The following is a 16,187-nucleotide window of genomic DNA, read 5'->3' as shown; positions in this document are numbered from 1 at the left end:
CATTTCTGTCCAATAGCATTTCAATCTAAACAGCATTTCCCCAGGCCACTAGAGTTTACAGAGCATGTTTCACAAACATTTTCCTCATTTAATGTTCAAAATAGTCTTATATATTACAAATGAGGAAACGGAGATTTAAAAAAAGAAAAAAAAAAGGAAATGGAGATTCAGAGAAGTTAAGTAACTTGCGGAAGGGTGCACAGCAAGTAAATAAAGAACAAACCCAAATCAAACTCGTCTCTGACTAAGGCACAGCCGGGCTGAGCCACACTGTCCGGGGTGGGGGTGGGAGGGTGGGGCCAGGCTGTCCTTTCAGGCTCAGAATTCTAAGACGAAGGATGCTGGACTCTGGGCTACAGCCGCGAGTCTTGGTCTCAGCAAAACGCTCGGCTCAAACTTGAATCTGAACGGGTCTTAGTCACTCTAACCCTGAATCACTTCCTGGTTTAGGTTTCTACACCACAGAGAAAGGAAAACAAGCATGTACGTTACCCCATCCTTTTCACCCTCAAAATCTCTCAGAGTGACAGAAACTTATGAATCAAAAGGAGCCTTCATAAAACCATAGGCAGACAATATCCCATTCGAACCCATTCACCAGCACTTAGTGTGAAGATCGAAGCAAGGTCTGCAGTGTCTAGAGATTCTTATTATTGCCTGGGAGAGGTAAAGAATGTCGCTTTCTGGTCTTTATTCTGATTAAATCTTTAGCTGCCTTAGTGTTTTCTCTTTGCTTTTCATCGGGTGCTGAGACTACCGGAAGCCACTTAACCGGCCCCAGTTTATTCACAAAAGGCTTGGGGGCCGTGCCCAATTGTCGTGGGAGAGCGTTATCGGCCCATCTTGTCAACCACTCCTGCTGCTCAGCCAGCAGCCCCCCGTTTGCCGCAACAGGTTTTCTGAGTGAGGTTTAAAATTGCCTTTTCAAGAATAATCACAAAACTGCTCAGTGGCCAAAGAAAAAGAGATTTCAATTTAAGAACCACCTAAGTATATTCACAAGCAAAGACTTCACACGTGTGCACACATGCCCCACACTCTGCCCCACATGCCATACAACACACACCACGGAGCACAGGTACATACACCACACACCACCGAGCACAGGTGCACACACAGAAAGAACACACAACACACACCATGGAGCACAGGTGCACACACAGAAACAGCACACAACACACACTACGGAGCACAGGTACACACACCACACAACACTCACCACAGAGCACAGGTGCACACACGGAAACAGCACACAACACACACCATGGAGCACAGGTGCACACACAGGAACAACACACAACACATACCATGGAGCACAGGTGCACACACCACACACCACCAAGCACAGGTGCACACACAGGAACAGCAGAGAACACACACCATGGAACACAGGTGCACATACCACACGACACACACCACCAAGCACAGGTGCACACACGGGAAAAGGACAGTTATCCCGATTCTGCTCGCTATGTCTTCCAGCCACACAAAGGATTTTTTCCTTCCTTTCTGATTCTTTGACCAGACTTACAATACAGAAAACAGGACAAGCTCTTAATTTGGGAAAAATTTTAAGGCCCTGGGAAAAAGTCCTAGAAATTAACAAAAAGCATACTCACTCTCACAAAACTCTTCTGATTTTATTTCGAGAACAAGAAGAGTAGGCTGGTCTTTTCACCACTTAGAGACAAACCCAGAAGATGGAAATACGTCTCTCCAAGAAGGAAAGCAGTCATCTCAAGACAAGGGTGACTTTCTCCCTCTAGATGGGCAGAGAGAACCCAGACTATGGCTCTAGAAACTGGATCTGATTTTGTGTCCTCTTTAGACTCACAGCATGGGCTCCGGTCCCTTCTCAGTCTCCCAGAACTGTGTGACTTTGGGCCAGTCACCGAACCTCTCTGAGCTCCTGCAGCCTCTGCTGTCAAATGAGGACACTCCTTCCTTCAAGAATTATCTACTGTGCCAAGCATGTGGCCATGGGAATAATTCCAGGAATTAAACTGTCTCAGCCACAAAGGGTTCTCATCAATTAGAGGGGCAATTACAGGCAGACAGGCAATTACAATGGAGTAAGAAAAAGACTTACAACAGGGGTGAATACAGGTGCTGGGCACTCACAGAAAAGGGTGTTAATTAATTCAGCAGGAGATGGAGAGTGATGGGTATAAGAAAGACTTCCCCAGAGTTCCCATCATGGCTCAGTGGTTAACGAATCTGAATAGGAACCATGAGGTTGCAAGTTCGATCCCTGGCCTTGCTCGGTGGGTTAAGGATCCAGTATTGCTGTAGTTCGCAGGCGTGGCTTGGATCCTGCGTTGCTGTGGCTCTGGCATAGGCTGGCAGCTACAGCTCCCATTGGACCCCTAGCCTAGGAACCTCCATATGCCGTGGGTGCGGCCCCAGAAAAGACCAAAAACAAAACAAAACAAAAAAAGACTTCCCCAAGAAGGTGATTTCGAAGCTGAGGACTAAAAGACAAGTTAGAATCTGCCCAGCAGGGGAGATCCAAGCAGAACTGGCAGCACAGGCAAAGGCCCGCAGGCCAAACTGCTGGTTCACGAGGTCGAGCACAAGAGGCGGGAAGAGAGATGCAGGATGTGCAGGCAGGTGGGTTGCAGGGGTAACCTGCCTGGACTAGGTGACCTCTTGAGGGCCCTCCCAGCCCTAAGAGCTGACTCTGTGGTCCTCTGAGAGCCCAGATGCTCCTCTTCCCCTGACAGCCCTTTCACCAGCCTGGCCAACTCCCAGAGCCACTCCAGGGCACAAGGGAAGTCCCAACCAGCCCACGTGGGCCCTCGTTCCTCTTTCTTTTCCCTTCGGGAGTGACTGGGCAGTGACTCATGGAGGGAGCTGTCCTCTGCTTGTCATTTTTTTCTAAAAATAACAACAACGACAACACCCAGGGCTCACACACAGTCAGTCACTTGACCAACAACCTCCTCCACCCAGCCCTAGACCTCGCTGAAGAAATGCTAGAACTGTCTCCCCCAGGACACTTCAAGCCAACCAAGGGCTGACACTCTGTTTTGGTTATCCTGGTGTCCCCAGAACCTGGTCCTCAAAAATGCACCCAGGGAGTTCCCGTCATGGCGCAATGGGTTAAGAATCTGACTGCAGCAGCTCAGGTTGCTGCAGAGGTGCACGTTTGATCACAGCCCGGTGCAGTAGGTTAAGGATCTGGGGTTGCCAGAGCTGTGGCTCAGGTTCAATCCCTGGCACAGGAACTTCCATATGCTGCAGGTGTGGCCATTAAAAAAAAGAAAAAAAAAAGGAGTTCCCATTGTGGCTCAGCGGGTTAAGAACCCGATTGGTATCCATGAGGATGTGGGTTCGACCCCTGGCCTTGCTCAGTGGGTTAAGGATCCAGTGTTGCCATGAGCTTCAGTGTAGGTCACAGATGTGGCTCGGATCTGGCAGCAGCTGCAGTTCCAGGTTGACCCCTAGCCTAGGAACTTCCATATGCCACAGGTGTGGCCCCAAACAAAAAGAAAAAAAAAATTCTTCATAATTCCCATAGCCTCTTAAACATTTTTATTCACAGATCTATACTCTGTACAAATGAATGCATTTCATCTAAAGGAATTACCTTTAGTGTAGAAGTTCCTTAAATAGAGTCCCTTTTTTCTTAAAAAAAAAAAAAAATTTATGCAGGTCCTTGGCATGATATTTCTGAAACCACCCCAGAGCAAAACCCAGGTAACAAATAAGGGCACCCAGGAATTCTGGGTCTCAGACACTGAGGGCAACATTTTCCAGGCTGCCTCATTCAATACTTATTCTGACACTTCCCAAGTCCCAATTAATAGGAAACAGACAAAGGAAAACAGGTGTTTTACTCATATCCACCTGGCACAGCCAACTCCCCCAAGTTTGCAAGAATAGCTTATCGCTGAAGAGTTGAAGGCAATGCTTTTCTGCCAGAGAAACAACATCTCCAACAGCCTAGCCCAGTGGTTCTCACCCCAGCTCAACCAGACTTCACCAGGGGAGGGAGGAAAATCATCAAAAACACTGCTGCTGGGTCCCGAGCCCGCACAATTAAACACTCTCTAAGGATGAAACACCAGCACTGGTTTTCTAAAGATCCCCAGGTGACTGTAGGGCACAAATGGGACTGAGACACATCAGGTAGGATAACTCATTAGTCAAAGGAAGCCCATGGGAAATCTTATCTGGACGTGAAGACGGCATCGTAATTAAATAAAACAGCAAATGTGAAAGTACCTAACAGGGCCTGTTACCCAGAAGACACTTAATATATGTTAATTAAACCAAAAAATAATAATTCAAATAATTACTCCTGCTCCTTAGTGAATTCATCTTACAATTTTATTGGCTTATTTATCACCTGCTGTTTTTTCCTAGCCGTGATTCATTCTCTCCCTATTAATAAAATTATAAACATATATACCCATAATCCTGTTCAATTACAAGAGCTCTGTAATACGTCCAACTCCTAATGACTTATTTAATAAAAATCTCCCCCAGAACAGTGGCTAAAACATGCTAAACACTCAACCAATGTTAGCTAATTACCACGGTAGTTGTTATTCAGAATTCACGATAATTCTTTTTTAAGATTTTTACTTTTCTATTATAGTTGATTTACAATGTAATGATCCTTCTAACTTAGGCTGAAATTTATATTATTCGGAGGACTTAGCAAGAATGTAAAAAAAAAATTACCAGGGCAATGTTTACCAAACTTATGAAAATAGACTGTAAAGAACATCAATTCTTTTTAAAAATTTTTTTAAATTTTTTGTCTTTTTAGGGCCGCATCTACGGCATAAGGAGGGTCCCAGGCTAGGGGTCAAATTGGAGCTATAGCTGCCGGTCTACACCACAGCCACAGCAACTCGGTATCTGAGCCGCGTCTGCGACCTACACGACAGCTCATGTGGTGCAGGATCCTTCGCCTACTGAGCAAGGCCAGGGATGGAATCCGCGTACTTCTGGATACTAGTCAGGTTCGTTAACCACTGAGCCACAACGGGAACTCCTCAATTCCTTTTATAAACTCGTGAGAAAATATTCAGTGTCATCACTGCACAGGTAACTAGCTTATCTGCACATTCAAGGGGGCCCTGCAGACACTACTTGTGAACACTCAGCTGTTTCCACAGTCACTTGGAAATGCTAACACTGCAATTAGTTCAAAGTGCTCTCTTAATCCAACTTTTTCCCTACCACTGCCTCCCTGAGCCTCAATTAGGAAAGGCGACTTTCCTATAGGTTCATGTTACCCCTCAGTTCTAACCAAACTGTGTTTGAAAAAAAAAGAAATACACTTTCATAAGACGAGGAGGGCTTTTTGGTTTGTTTTTGTCTTTTTAGGGCGCACCTGCGGCATATGGAGGGTCCCAGGCCAAGGGTCGAATTGGAGCTGTGGCCGCTGGCCTATACCACAGCCACAGCAATGTGGGTTCCGAGCCGCGTCTGCGACCTACACCACAGCTCATGGCAACACCGGATCCTTAACCCACTGAGCAAGGCCGGGGATTGAACCCGCATCTTCATGGATGCTCGTTGGGTTTGCTAATCGCCGAGCCATGATGGGAACTCCAAGACGAGGAGGTTTTATTAAGGACATTTCCAAACCTCTGTGGCCCTGCTTGGATGAATTACCCAGACCTCATCTGTCGGGAGCTGATGTTCAACACGGGAGACGTGCACCAGCGAGGCTGGAAGATCTGCTGTGCTTGGTCCAGGATTCACACTGTTACCAGGAGACCTTCCATGGCCCACACCGGAGCAATCTCCCTTCACTCCCCTCTCCCATCTGTCTCCAAGCGTCTGCCATTTCAGATTTTATTTATTTATTTATTTTTGTCTTTTTAGGGCTGCACCCTCGGCATGTGGAGGTTCCCACCCTAGGGGTTGAATTGGAACTGTAGCCTCTGGCCTACACCACAGTCACAGCAACTCGGGATCCAAGCCACGTCTGCCACCTACACAACGCCGGATCCTTAGCCCACTGAGCAAGGCCAGGGATCAAACCTGCAACCTCATGGTTCCTAGTCAGATTCGTTAACCACTGAGACACCACGGGAACTCCCACGTCAGGTGTTAAACCAACACACGTGCAAAAGTAACCATGAGGTATGTGGGCTTCGTTACACGTACATTACACGTTAACAACAGGTACCGTGGGTCTGAATGTTCGGGTGCCCTCCAAATTCACACGTTGGAATCCTAGGCCCCCAACGTGATGGTTTTAAGAGGTGGGGCCTTCGGGAGGTCATGAGGGTAGAGCCCTCATGAACGGGATTAGTGCCCTTATAGGCCAGAGCCCAGAGAGCTCCCTCACTCCCTGAGCACACAACGCAAGGAGGGCTCTTATGCGACCACGCTGGCACCCCGATCTCTGATTTTTCAGCCTCCAGAATGGTGGGAAATAAATGCCTGTTGTTGATAAGCTCCCAGTCTGTGGCATTTTCTACAGCAGCCCTGACAACTAAAACAACAAAGCGATCACACGTGGGCCGTAGGCTAGTGACGGCTTGGTTTGCTCAAGAGAATGTCATGCCCGCCACATGCCAGGCAGCTCCGAAGGTGCCAGGGAGACGGAGATGAGGGCAGAGTTCCCATCCCAAAGGGACCTCAGGCTCCAAGGAGAGTGTGGACTGGTCACTGCAACACAGTGTGACCCTGACCAAGGAGACCCAAAGGAGAGGGTCACGGCGCAGCCCGGAATCTTCGGAATCAGAAATTAGAAAACAAAAATAAATACGTAAATAAGGAGATAAACAACTGTGGACAACAGTGTTAAGATAACTATCGCCGCTCTCATCAATCCCACTGCCCTCTCAAGTCCCGTGACCCAAACTTGACACTTCATCATATGCTGCTTTGTACCAGATGACAACACAGGATCACCACGAATCTTTGTAAAAAACCTCAATCATGGAGTTCCCGTCATGGCGCAGTGGTTAACGAATCCGACTAGGAACCATGAGGTTGCGGGTTCGGTCCCTGCCCTTGCTCAGTGGGTTAACGATCCGGCGTTGCCATGAGCTGTGGTGTAGGTTGCAGACACGGCTCGGATCCCGCGTTGCTGTGGCTCTGGCGTAGGCGGGTGGCTACAGCTCCGATACGACCCCTAGCCTGGGAACCTCCATATGCCGTGGGAGCGGCCCAAGAATAGCAACAACAACAACAACAACAACAAAGACAAAAAAAAAAAAAACCTCAATCATGTTCGAAGTGCAAGAACAGAAAGCGTGCCGGTGGGAGAGCTTCTCTGATGCACACACCCTCTTGCCTGAGAAGGTAACCCTCTAAGCGGAAGGACTCTGACAAAGCTCTGGGGCTCACCTTTTCCCAGATCCAGGGCCTGGGATTTGGGGAGCTACTGCTAGTGAACTGGACCGTTCTCGTTCAAAGATCATAGTTGGCAATATGATCATTATTGATAATATCACTATAATATCACTATTATCATTGCCTGCTACATCCCTTCTCTCCTGCAACAAGGGACCATTTCTAGGGTCAAATTCTCAAGCAGGATAAAAATCCAAAATACAGTTTCTACATTTTGCTTAACCATTCATCTTGTACAGGCTGAGTTCAGCTAAGATGTAACTGCATCTTACGTTTTCCCAGAATATCATGATCTACTGCTTCTATATTTTACCATGTTTTGAATGAAGCTGTACTACTTGCAACCCTATGTCCAAGTGATAAATTTGCCTTTGACCTTAAGAAATTCTCTGTACTTTAGGGGAAGGTAAGAGATATATATTGGTAAAGGTTCGAAAGAGTTTAAAGCTTTAACCAATCATTTCTTTGAACTAATAACATTATTACTGTGTACTTTAATAAGCAGCCTTTTTCTTTTTATGCCAAAGCTCAGCACACCACTGAGTTAAGAAATCTAATCAAGGAGTTCCCATCATGGCTCAGTAGTAATGAACCTGACTAGTATCCATGAGGATGCGGGTTTGATCCCTGGCCTCGCTCAGCTGGTTAAGGATCTGGCCTTGCTGTGAGCTGTGGTGTAGGTCACAGATACAGCTCAGATCCCATGTTGCTGTGGCGTTGGCCGGCAGCTGCAGCTCCAATTTGACCCCTGAGTACCTCTATATGCTGCTGGTGTGGCCCTAAAATGAAAAAAAAAAAATCTGGAGTTCCCGTCGTGGCTCAGTGGTTAACGAATCCGACTAGGAACCACAAGGTTGCAGGTTCGATCCCTAGCCTTGCTCAGTGGGTTGAGGATCCTGCATTGCTGTGACTGTGGTGTAGGCCAGCGGCTACAGCTCCAATTAGACCCCTAGCCTGGGAACCTCCATATGCCGTGGGTGCAGCCCTAGAAAAAGGCAAAAAGACCAAAACACAAAATTTATTAAGAAGGTGAAGGAGGCAGACATGGAGAACAGACTTGTTGCCAAGGGGGAGGGAGAGGGAGGGAAGGACCAGAAGTTTGGGATTAGCAGGTGCAAACTATCATACATGCATAAACATCAAGGTCCTACTGTTTAGCACAAGGAACTATATTCAATACCCTGTGATTAATCATAATGAAAAAAATACGAAAAAGAATACACATGCATATAATGGAATCACTTTGCTATGCAGCAGAAATTAACGTAACAGAGTATATCAACTATATTTCAATTAAAAAAATAAATAAAGGAGGAAGGAAATAGCCAGACTCAAGCCCATCTCAGTGAAACCTCAACCGTGTGGGCTCACCCTGGCCCTGCCCTTTTCCGACTGGAGAAACAGCAAGAAGCTTCATTAACAGACAAGCAAGGTAAAGACGGTGTTTCTGAAATAGCAGAGAACCAATTATCAAACACCTTGTCAGTGCAGGGCTGTGTCACCTTAAAGACATCTCCTGATTTCCTTGAAAAAGTGACCCTGGGGAGGTACGAAATGTTATTTGGGGTTGTCTGGTCTACCTGCCTGGTTTTGTAGGTGAGAGAATCTGGAGCATGGAGGGAAAGGAACTTGCCTGCAGCGAAGACAGCAGGATCGCGGCGGTCCGAACCAGCTCTGGAGCTACCGACTCCCAACCGCCCAGGGCTGATCACTCAGCTTCCGCCCACTCCCAACTCCTTCAGCTGGTTAACTGCGTCCCAGGGGTCCGCCCTCAGCTCAGGTGTCCCTGCTTCCAGGAGACGTCAAGGATACGCGGTACCTGGTGCTCCCCTTTCTCCGAGCACTCCTCCCACTTTACCTGAATGATGACGTCACTCAGGTGCTAGCCGCCTCCCTGACCTCTGAGCAACTCTCTGTTCTACTCTGTGTCTTGGACCTGAGCACAGGCATGACATCGACACGGACACTGGGCAGAGAGCAGAGGGACCACCTCGACTCAAGTTGCCAGAGAATTTCCCAGCTTTAGCAAAGCAGGTGCCAAGTCCTGGGAAACTCTGCAGTCTCAAGCAATCCAGGACAGAGGGCCAACCGATGCCAACAAGTGAGACGGCCTGCTCCCCACATCCCCTCCTCTAACCATCCTCTGTCAACCAAGCCCAGCCCAGAGCCCTGTCTGCGCCATGACAACAGAACTTTCTGCAGTGATGGAGATGGGTCTATATCGACACTGCCCAATATGGTAGCACCAGATCCACATGGCTTTGGAGCACCTCAACTCTAGCAGGAGAACCGAGACTGAATTGCATTTAAGCTTCAATTGTACGTAAACAGCCCCACGTGGCTCGCAGTTTGGGTATGGAACAGCTCGGCTCTGTTTTTACATAATGGGAACTGCGGTCCATCTCTGTGCACAGGCATGAGCGCTGGAGGCAGACTGACCTTGGTCCGAATCTGGACTCAGTCATTTGCAAGCGTGTCACAACTCCTTAGGGAAGCTTGTTTCTCCATCTGTAATCCTTCCAAATTTACTATGAGACAATGTTCAGAAAGTGGCCGGCCCACAGTAGAACTTCAAGAAACAAGCTTTCTCTAGACGCAGAGAGACCAAGTCTATGTAAAAATGTGAGAAAGACTTGATTCTGGACCAAACAGAGGGCAAGAGCATCATCTCGGCCAGATCTCCAATATCCCTGTGAGGTTCAAGTGCGGGTTCTAAACGGCCTGGGGCTGGGTGTCGCTGAGCTGCACTGGGGCAGCGGGCACCGGGAGACACTGCGTTAGGTCATCCGAACGTGGCCTTCAACAGTCCCGCGGGCAGGGACCCAGGCCCTTCCCAGAGCAGGAAGAGGCAGCGCCCAGAGGAAGCCCAGGTGCCCCCGCAGTGCTCAGGTGCAACCCAGGCTGGTCACTGGGTGCCCAGGGGCAAGGGAAGGAGGGGACAGCCCACATCCTGCATGTCTACAGAGAATGCCACCCCTGCTGCCTCTCACAAGGGTTGCACATAGTAATGAGCTGGGAACCAGGAGCAGCTGCGAAGCCCCTGAGGCATCCAGTTTCCTGGAAGCTCTCCCTTGGCCTTAATGAATCCATCTCCTCGGCAGGAATGGGCAGTGGGTCCCAGGAGAAGCAGGCTGAGCTTCGGAATCACCTGGGGAGCTTACTAGAAACACCAGTCCCCAGACTGGGAATCTGTTTGCCGAAAGCTCCCAGGTGCCTACACTGCTTGGCTGGGACTTGGTATTTGTCATCTGAGGGCCTGGGAAGGTGGCTCTGATGACCAGCCACAGTGGGGACTATCTATCTATGGCAGCCCTAGGGCTGGGGAAGAAGTCCCCTTGTTTACAAGTCCTTCCGTCTGGCTGCAGGGACAACAGGCAGATGGCGGCTGCACCCTCAAACCAGAGCCGGGACTCAACTTGCTCCCCCCTCGTGCCCCAACTGGCTGAGAAGGCGTTTCCGGTTCACCAGGACCAACGCGTCCCACGTCTCACGTGTGGCATCGGTGGGGGAGGGTCCTTCCACCCCAAGAGCCCCGAGCAGCCCAGGGCAGAAGCCCTGCTCCACACACCTCTCCGCCCTCATGTCGCAGGGCTGGACCCGGCACAGAGGAAACCCACAATAAATGCTATTATTATGGTCGTTACACTCATTTCACTGAAAAGGAAACCAGCAGCTAGAGACGGTATGACTCACCAAGCCCCACGATGCTGGGGCAGGGCTGGGACAGGAACTCTGGGCTCCCAGCTTCACTCCCTTCCTGATGCCCCAGGTTGTGCCCCCCCCCCCCTCCCCGTGCACCTTCACCCACGCCCTTTTCTCTCCCGCCCACAGCCAAGATGCAGGCTCTGACCTTGGGGTAAACGCTCACTCACCTCCTCAGGCTCGAATTTATAGGGCCCTGCGCATCCTCAAAACAGTCCCTGGGGTTTCTAAGAACACCCCTTAGATACTACACAGCGGGGTGCTTTTAGCACAACTTTGGAGCCTGACATCCCCTGGCCACTGAGGAGCTGGGCGATCCTGGACACATGTCTTAACCTCTCTGGGCTCAGCTTCCTCGGCTGTAAAGCGGGGAATGGTGACATTTAGCACTTAGGTATGTGGTGAGGATTATTAAGTGTGGATTATCCAAAGGAGTGGATGGGCAGGCACCTCGGGCAGCCTGGCCGGGGAGCAGGGGCAGGGGGGGTACTAACAGCTGGCAGGGATTTCTCTGGTGGCAGCCCCACCCTTCCCATCACCTTCCACACTCCAGATTCAGGCCCACAGAAGCCTCCAAACTGTGTGCCCTTGTGCCTCCTTTCTCTTCTCAAGGCCACCCTGGGCCAGCTGACCCACCCCACCGCCCCTGGCCTGGCCTGTCCTCTTGGGTGCCCGCGCCACCCTGGAGGACCAGGTGACTTACCATGTGGCTGGAAGCACCATGTCATTCCCCCCCCCCAATCTCTGGGTCCCCCAGAACAATAAACAAGAAGTAACTCTTTCTATTCCTCATTCCAGACTTCCTTTTCTATTTATTTAGTCTTTTTAGGGCCACACCCAAGATACATGGAGGTTCCCAGGCTAGGGGTCCAATCAGAGCTGCAGCCGCTGGCTACGCCAGAGCTCACGGCAACACCGCATCCTTACTTAACCTACTGAGAGAGTCCAGGGATCAAACCTGCATCCTCATGGATGCGAGTCAGATTCATTTCCACAGAGCCACAATGGGAACTCCAGACTTCCTTAATTAAAGTGAAATATTTGCATGCTCTCCAAGGCCTGTAAACCTGAATCGCTCACAGGAAAAACAACAACAACAAAGAATTTAGGTGCAAAGAGAGTAAGGGTGGGCCGAGGTGGCCTCATCAAGCCCCAGAGGAAGGGGCAGAGGCTGTGAATAACCACACAGCCCAGCGGAGGGCGCGCAGAGAAAGATGCCAACAGCAATTGCCCCTGCCTTTCTCCATGGACCTCCACAGAAATCAATGGCACATGCGCTCTACAGGAGGCCCTCTGGAAATCACTCATACCGGGTGGGAAAGGGCTTCGATCTGGAACCGCCCTCCCCCAGAGCTCCCAGTCCTCCCCCAGCATCCAGCTAGGGAAGGATCAACACCAGACACGGTGGAAGCATCCAGAAAGTACTCTGATGGGTGTCAGCTGAGGGGCGTGAAGAAGGCAAGCAACATACTGAGAGATTCAGAAGAGGAATAAGCCCCTCGATGAATGTTTGCTAGAGGGAGGGAAGGAGGGCCCAAGCCCTGTGGCCGTGGTACCTAGGACAGGTCATGGAACCACAGCCCCCTCCTCCCGCTGGGCCTCCCACTCCATCCAAGTTCAGGCCACCAGTGCCACAGAAGCCTCCCTGACCAGGCAAAACGAAACCTCTGGGGCCCTGCTCTGTCCAGGCTTCGGCCCCTCCGGGAATGGCACCCGTGTCCTCTGGGGCCGCCCCTGACACCCCCCCCACACACACACACATGCACAATGTGCTCCAGGCGCTGTCAAAGCATAGACTCCAGAACCAATGGCTGCTTCAAGAACAAGCACGTGGGATGTTCCCGATGTGACGCATCCGACCGGTATCCATGAAGACAGGTTCCATCCCTGGCCCCACTCAGTGGGTTAAGGATCTGGGGTTGCTGTGAGCTGTAGTGCAGGTCACAGACATGGCTCGGATCCCTCTTGCTGTGGCTGTGGCTGTGGCGTAGGCCAGCAGCTACAACTCCGATTAGACCCCCTAGCCTGGGAACATCCATATGCCACAGGTGAGGCACTAAAAAGCAAAAAACAAAACAAAAAAAGCAAAACAAGCATGTGACCAAAACTAGCCAATAAGAGCCCTCTTGAGGGTTGAGAATGGTCATGTGACCCTAACTGGCCAATAAGAACCTTCTCTGGCACTATGACTGCAGCCACCAGGAAAGGGTATGCTTTTCCCCCCACGTGGTTGTTGACATAAGAGTTGAAAGCCTGCATCTAAGGTTCTGGCAGCCTCTTGCCATCCAACAGGGAGAGGCCACCTGAGAAACAAGGAGGGGTAAAGGCAAAGCCAAGAGACAGAGGGAGACAAAACCCAGCCAGCATGACCCAGTAAATGTCAACCTTTTTCAAACCTAAGCCAGCTTGAGTTTGGTTTCTGTCACTTGTGGCCCAGAGCACTGACTGGTACATTTCCTCAGTGGGTGCATGAGAAGATGCTAGTTGCTTCCAGGCCCCATTTCCTGCCCTGGCTGCCATTTCATGTGACTTGGTGGCTTGCAGATGGCACCTGGGAGGCTGGCTCTGGGCCCCGTACCCTCCGCTTCCTGCGAACACAGCATCACTCTCACTGGACCCCCGGACTCCGGTCTCTTGCCCTCCATCTCCCTTGCTGCCCCTGGGTACCTCTTCCAACACAGAGATCCTGCAGTGGCCCCTTCTGCCTGAGGTGATGATGCAAGTTCCTTTAATGCAGCTCACAAGGCTGCCATCACAGGCCCCGAGCACCTCTGGTCCAGCCACGCGGACCTACGCCACCAGCTATGAACAGTGCTCCCGAACCACCCCACTGACCCCCTAAGCTCTTCAAGGACAAGGGTGACCACTCGTGCTCTGTAACCCACATCCTGTCTGCTGAGGTCAGAGCCCCCAGTCTTCACAGGGCTTAAGTCAATGTTGAAAGAACGCATAAATGCCACCACCTCCCCACAGAGGACAAGCAAGGCCCTCCCAAAAGCTTTCAGAAACCCCCTGAAGCCAAAGGAGGCTCTGAGTCAAGCCTTTGTTATGTACATTAAAGTCCCCCGCACCCGGCCCCATCCCCATTTTATCTGAAAAATCAGCCAGCTGTGAAAATTTCATCCAAAACCATAGAAAACAGTCTGTGGACAAAACTCCTCTTGACACTGAATCTAAACTGACAGCACTTATAAAACACTATACAGAGAGGTCATTTCAAGAGGCGCTTTAGAGAACCTCCAGTGCCACCTTCCCATTTTACAGAAGTGGAAACTGAGATTCCAAGAAGGGAAATGACACCCTGGGGTCACACAGTCAGGAGGCAGAGAAGCCAGGACAAGCGCCGCCGGGTACTCTGCTTTCTGCGGCTCCCCTCCCCCCACCCCCGTGACAATGTATAAACGACAATCTTATCTCCATTTCACTTTAGCACATCGCTCATTCATACCTGCTCACGTAACTGTGGGAGCCCTGGAGAAGTTCTGCATGCATCTTTCGCTCTTTGCACCACATCGCACTGGGTGTCTGAAAAATGCAGTCTCTGTTTCCCGGCAGAGCTGCTGGAGCTTTCCAGGCCTTAGACTTTGTGTGGTTTCTCACCCTCTCTGCTGCCCATAAACAACACCAAAGAGGAGGGCCGGCGGGGGGCGGGGGGGGGGGGTGTGCAACACAGACAATAACAGCTGCTGGTTGTGCAATGAGAAGCAGTCTCTACTTCCTAATGTGGGCCCAGGCAGTGGGGGATGGCGTGGTGGGGGCGGGGATGCTCTGTAAAAGTGTCTACCCTCCCCTGGACCGTGTATATTCCATTCATCTGTAAAGAGAAGGCATCCTGCAAGGGCATAGTGATTTCAGAAACAGCCTGGAGTTTGAATTTCTGGCTGCTCTTTTCACTCACTGTGTGACCTTGGACAAGGCGCTTAACCTCTCTGAGCCTCGGTTTATCTTCAAAAGATGGCAGAAACGTTATCCACGGAACAGCACTGGAGTCCCTCAAGCTCTACTTTAGGGCTTGGCCACTCTGCTGACCCAGGTCATCACCTTAAATTTGCTATGTTTTCCCCGCTCCCGCGCCCATCAACTCTTCAACTCACGCGGCACGATTCTCACCGACTCACTCAGGCCAGCCGGCCAATGCCATCTCACCCATACCCGCTTTGCCACAGTCAGGTCCTAAGTGGCTGCCTTCCTGCCCGGGGACCCTCTGCTCACTGGCCAGATCTCCCCCACCGCCAAGTCCCTGTCAGCTCCAGGGTCCAGCTCTCTACAACCTGGTCACCCAGGTCTGGCCTCGAAGCCCCACGGTCAAGTTTCTCTGCCGAGGCCTGACCACCTCTAATGGTCACCATAAAATGACTCACTTTTTACCTCGTGGGACCCAATGGAATTTAAAGTAAGTCACTAAAGTCTTACGCAGCCCCTTCTCACGCAGAAGGTGCGATGCCCGCAAGATTCCTTGACCTGCCTCTGTCCGAAATTAAGCTTGTGTCCTGGTTACCGCTGTCACTGAGAAAACAAGAGGAGCCTGCCTGCCCACCAAGCCCAGCCTGGATGATGAGGCTTTCCGGCTGGATCTCATTTCTGTCGAGCCTGCCTCCCCTCCCCCAACTCCTTCTGGGCTGACATCTAACTATAGACCTAACCCTCAGTGCTCCCCAGGGCCCAACACCCCACCCCACCTCACCCCCGCCCAGTGAGGAGTCTAGACAGACTCAGATGTGGGGTGGGGGGGAGCGGAGAGAAGACCTCATTAGCAGAAGCTGGAACCGGGTGGGATGCTATGGGGTAAAGGAGAAACGCATAGCGAGCTAAACCCTTTGACTCACCCGTGTCTAGAAGACCTGAGCTTTCTACCTCATTGCTTCTATTAAAAGTACCAACATCGGAGTTCTCGGTGTGGCTCAGTGGTTAATGAATCCGACTAGGAACCATGAGGTTGTGAGTTCAATCCCTGGCCTCGCTCAGTGGGTTAAGGATCCGGCGTTGCCGTGAGCTGTGATGTAAGTTGCAGACACAGCTCGGATCTCTCGTTGCTGTGGCTGTGGTGTAGGCTGGGGGCTACAGCTCTGATTCGACCCCTAGCCTGGGAACCTCCCTATGCCACGGGTGTGGCCCTAGAGAAGACAAAAAGACAAATAAATAAATAAATAAATAAATAC

The 16,187-nt window shown here is 50.6% G+C and overlaps 1 protein-coding gene across 6 annotated transcripts in view; it reads right to left on the bottom strand.

Moving 5' to 3' along the window:
* CYRIB (CYFIP related Rac1 interactor B) overlaps window positions 1–16,187 on the bottom strand; it is a 165,039-nt gene that overhangs the window by 120,332 nt on the left and 28,520 nt on the right. For 2 of the 6 annotated variants that reach the window (XM_047783245.1, XM_047783246.1), the window contains exon 1: window positions 14,477–14,614. The exons of 3 other annotated variants lie outside the window; for them this stretch is intronic. The gene's annotated coding sequence lies outside the window, so the exon portion shown is untranslated. Of the gene's footprint in view, window positions 1–14,476; window positions 14,615–16,187 lie in introns of those variants that run through there. One more of the 6 variants, XM_047783252.1, reaches the window with a different exon arrangement.

Source organism: Phacochoerus africanus, chromosome 6 (assembly GCF_016906955.1).
Source record: "Phacochoerus africanus isolate WHEZ1 chromosome 6, ROS_Pafr_v1, whole genome shotgun sequence".
NCBI classification, from domain to species: Eukaryota; Metazoa; Chordata; class Mammalia; order Artiodactyla; family Suidae; genus Phacochoerus; species Phacochoerus africanus.
Note: the sequence above shows the minus strand (reverse complement) of the source record. Positions and strands in the feature narration are given on the sequence as shown.